Raw genomic sequence first — 5,117 nt, forward strand, 5'->3', positions numbered from 1 at the left:
GAAAAACGGAAAATGGCGAGTTTGCGTAGATTTTACCGACCTAAACAAGGCATGTCCAAAAGATAGTTTCCCCCTGCCACACATCGATCGATTGGTAGAAGCAACGGCAGGAAACGAACTTCTGTCTTTCATGGATGTCTTCTCAGGTTACAACCAAATTATGATGAACCTTGACGATCGCGAAAAGACTGCGTTCATTAACGATCGCGGAACCTATTGCTACAGGGTAATACCCTTCGGCCTCAAAAACGCTGGCGCAACTTACCAACGACTCGTGAACCGTGTGTTCTCTCAACAACTCGGTAAAACGATGGAGGCTTATATCGACGACATGCTCGTCAAATCCCTCCAAGCAAAGGATCACGTATCACATCTCGAGGAATGTTTCGCGCAGTTAAATTCGCATAACATGAAGCTCAACCCGACAAAATGCAGATTCGTCGTGGCATCAGGGGAATTCCTCGGCTACCTAGTCACATTCTGTGGCATCGAGGCTAATCCAAAACAGATCAACGCACTGATCGATATGGCTTCGCCGAAGAATAAGCGGGAAGTCCAGAGGTTGACCGGTAGAGTCGCGACACTTAACCATTTTATTTCGCGATCAACGGACAAGTGCCTGCCTTTCTATGATGTCTTACGGGGAAATAAAAAATTTGAATGGTCGGAAGAATTCGAAAACGCTTTCCAACAGCTGAAGCGGTATTTGGCTTCCCCCCCCCCAGTCCTCGTAAAACCAGTGGAGGGGGATCCTTTGTTCTTGTACATCGCTGTATCAGCAACAGCTGTGAGCGGCGTGCTAATCAAGGAAGAACGCGGCGAACAGAAACCTATTTTCTATATCAGCAAAACCTTGCTGGATGCCGAATCTAGATACCCGCTAAGACCATATTTCCAATCCCACACGATCGTCGTCCTCACGACTTTTCCCCTACGAACGATCCTGCATAGCCCGAGTCAATCGGGCCGATTAGCCAAATGGGCGGTAGAACTGAGCGAATACGATATCGAGTACCGACCGAGAACAAGCGCAAAGTCACAAGTGCTTGCGGACTTCTTGGTCGAATTACCGACAGAGACCATAACCAACGAGGAACCAAATTCCACTTGGCTCCTTCACGTCGACGGATCCTCGTCCAAGCAAGGATCAGGTGTCGGAATTCGCCTCACATCTCCAACGAACGAAATCTTAGAGAAATCATTTAGGCTGGAATTCCACGCCTCAAACAACGAAGCCGAATACGAAGCACTCGTCGCAGGACTGCGTTTGGCTCACGGCTTGAAGATACGAAACGGCCACGCTTACTGCGATTCCCAGTTAGTGGCAAGTCAGTACAGCGGAGAGTATGAGGCCAGGGACGAACGGATGGATGCGTACCTCAAACTGGTCCGAAAACTAACTCAAAAGTTTGACTGCTTTGCCCTCACGCGAATTCCCCGTTCCGAAAACATCCAGGAAGATGCTCTCACAGCCTTAGCATCAAGTTCTGATCCAGGACTTAAAAGGGTGATTCCGGTCGAGTTCATCGAACACCCGAGCATCGGACCACCAATTGTCGTCAACCTCATAGAAGGTCAAGATGACGAAGAAGAAGAAGTTGCAATACAACCGCAATCAGAGCAATCTGATTACGGCTGCGATACCCCGTGGCTGCAGAAAATTCAAGACTACATTATCGACGGACGCCTGCCCACCGAGAAATGGGCAGCCCGCAAAGTCCGAACACAGGCCGCGCGCTACGTAACACTAGACGGCTAAATTTACAAATGGAGATTCTCCGGACCACTCATGACGTGCCTGGAAGGGGAAGAAGCAAAAAAAATGATGGAAGAAGTACATTCTGGGTCCTGCGGAAATCATTCCGGCGGAAGATCACTGGCAGTGAAAATCAAACGCCATGGATACTACTGGCCAACGATGATCGGAGATTGCGAGAAGTTCGCACGAAAATGCGAAAAATGCCAGAGGCATGCTCCAACCATCCGACAACCAGCCGAAGTCCTCTCCTCCATCACATCGCCCTATCCTTTTATGCGCTGGGCCATGGACATCGTCTGTCCCCTTCATAATTCAAAGCAAAAGCGTTTCCTTTTAGTCCTCACCGATTTCTTTTAAAAATGGGTCGAGGCAGATTCGTACGCAAGTATAAAAGATGTCCAAGTCGAAAGTTTCGTATGGAAAAACATCATCTGTAGGCATGGAGTTCCTTACGAAATCGTAACCGATAACGGATCTCAGTTTATCTCCACCCGGTTCGAGGCGTTCTGCGAAAAATGGAAGATACGGCTTAACAAATCAACGCCCAGATATCCGCAGTTAACGGACAAGCTGAAACGATTAATAAAACCATTCTCGACGGACTGAAGAAACGCTTAGAGGCCAAAAAAGGCAGGTGGGCCGAAGAACTCGAGGGAGTCCTCTGGTCCCACCGTACCACCCCGAGGCGAGCAACAGGAGAAACCCCTTTCGCTCTGGTGTACGGAACAGAATGCATGATTCCCGCAGAAGTAGAATTCCCCGGTGTTCGAAGAAGATTACTTCCCAAACGAGAGGAGCTCAACAACGCGATGCTCCTCGACGACCTCGATCTCATTAACGAGCGCCGAGATCGAGCGCTCATCCGAATCCAAAATTACCAACACGCAGCCGCGAAGTACTACAATTCCAACGTACGGAATCGCAGATTTAATCAGGGAGATCTAGTCCTTCGCAAAGTCTTCCAAAACACCGCTGAACGAAATGATATCTTGTGAATTTACATGTTTTTAACTTCTTATTCTTGCATGGTTTGGTCATTTAGAGCATCATTTAGGCACATTTAGGTTGCATATCATTGCATTTGTACATATCAGGGGTTGGAGAGCACCATGGATGAGTTAGAGGACCATTGGAGGGATTTTGAGTCCAAAGAGTGAAAGATGAACACGGATGAAGGCATTAAAATCTCTTCTGAAGCTCAACATTTGTGGAGACACTGGAAATTGAGCTAGCTTTCCAATAGAAGTGGTTTCAAGTCATTTGGAGCTGTATTCGATAAGTTATGATCGATTTACTATAGGTGTATCAACCCTCGCCGGGGACCACTGGAAAGTTAATGGGATGTCCCAACTTGCCACTTTCTTCTACCTTTCCTTTGCACGAGTTTTCCTACTTTTTTGTATAATATCTGCTTTCTTTTTATTAAAGGAGTGTCCAAGAAACATCATTATCCAACTTTAGTAATAATTTAACTTGTCAAAACTCTCTCTCTCTTTGAAATATCATTGTTCTTATTGTTCTTGAGCTGTTCTTCATTGTTCATCTTCTGTTCTTGAGTTTTAATTTTGTTTTGCTTGTTTAATCCTTGTTTATCTTTATTCTCTGTTGTATCTACTTGAATATGCTTCAATCTATTATGAGATTAAGTGTTTTCATGGAGATTAGTGAGTAGTTTCCTTAAGAATTCATGGATTAGGGAGATTAGAGTAACTTAGTGAAGATCTATGGTGTTATTGTATTAGATCCTTGTATGAACTTGCTTGTTGAGTATTTTTAATGCTTGTTTAGTCTTGATCACTCTAAACCTGATTTCTAAACACTTCTCATCAGACATGATAAGATGAAGTGTTTGAATCAACTCAACTAAGCTCTAGTGAGATTAGCCAAGGACACTTGATGTTAAAATTGCTAGATAGTTATTAAACTTGAACTTAAAGATTGCTTGATTGAATTAAGCCAAAGACATTTGATGTTTAATGATTTCTAAGCAAATGGACATTTACCTAGACATAGGACTTGTCTAAAATTGTGTTTAGACTTAAGAGATTACTTTGATTGAAAGCTTGTCACCTAGATTGGATCTTAGTTACTTGAAGTCAATTCCCAATACCCGTGGATTCACTTGTCTAAATTGATTAAAACCTTGTTGTATTGCTCTGTTTGCTATTGTTACTTGTCACACACTCACCACTATTGAATCTGCTTAGCTTAAGAAATGACTTGTATTCTTACTGATTCACATCACTAGGACTGGTTCGACATTCACCCCACTATACTACAACATTTGCAATAGGCAAAAACCCTATTATCAAATTGGCGCCGTTGCCAATCCTAGTCTGATTGTGACATTGAGTTTGAGTCTTTGCTTGAGACTGAGTTTTACTTTGTTTTAAAGTTACTAATTCTACTTCTTCATCTACTTGTGATCGCAGGTGCATGAACCTAAGAAGTAGAGGCACTACACATCTTACTCCCTTGACAGATATCAAAACACTTGAAAGAGAGAACAGGAGAAGGTTAAGACAAGAAGAGCAAGAGGCTCAGATACAAAGATCAGAACCTATGATGGAACCAGTTCCAGAACAACCTCAAGCTGAAGAGGGCAATGGTCAAGGAGCTGCCAACCTTCGACCTAGACAACCACAACGCCAAGCTAGGGCCATCGGTACATATGATCAACCGAACATAAATGGGAATAGGTTGGGCATTAGGGCACCGCCAGTTGCCAACAACAATTTCGAGATCAAGTCCAGCCTCATCAACATGATTGAAAACAACAAGCACCATGGACTTGCCTTGGAAGACCCACTAGATCACCTTGACAGATTTGATAAGTACTGTGGCTTGTCAAAAACAAATGGAGTTTCAGAGGATGCTTTCAAGCTCAGATTGTTTCCCTTCTCTTTGGGAGACAAGGCTCACACTTGGGAGAAAAACATCTCAAGTGATACTATCACCACTTGGGATGAATGCAAGAAGGCCTTCCTCAACAAGTTCTTTTCTGCTACAAGGACTGCCAACCTTAGAAATCAGATCTCTGGTTTTCAACAAAGAGGACTTGAAGGATTTTCAGAGGCATGGGAGAGATTCAGAAGCTACTTGTCTCAATGTCCCCACCATGGCTTCAACAATGAGAGCTTGCTAAGCACTTTCTACAGAGGAGTCTTGCCTAAATTCAAAAGCCAGCTTGACACTGCAAGCAATGGAAACTTCTTGGGGAGGACTGTGGAAGATGCTTTAGAACTCTTGGAGAACATGGCACAGAGTGACTCTGTCTACAATGATGAATATGATAGAAGAGACAGAGGTGGTGGAGGAGAAGATATGACCACAAAGAGAGAGCTGAAAGCACTTCAAG

At 44.1% G+C, this 5,117-nt stretch overlaps 1 non-coding gene across 1 annotated transcript; it reads right to left on the reverse strand.

The window, feature by feature from the left end:
- Positions 1-4,777: 4,777 nt before the first annotated feature.
- Positions 4,778-4,884, reverse strand: LOC125589384. The gene has a single exon (XR_007325576.1). It is a non-coding gene; the product is annotated as a small nucleolar RNA R71 (small nucleolar RNA).
- Positions 4,885-5,117: the final 233 nt, after the last annotated feature.

The sequence above is a fragment of the Brassica napus genome, chromosome C6, assembly GCF_020379485.1.
Source record: "Brassica napus cultivar Da-Ae chromosome C6, Da-Ae, whole genome shotgun sequence".
NCBI lineage: Eukaryota > Viridiplantae > Streptophyta > Magnoliopsida > Brassicales > Brassicaceae > Brassica > Brassica napus.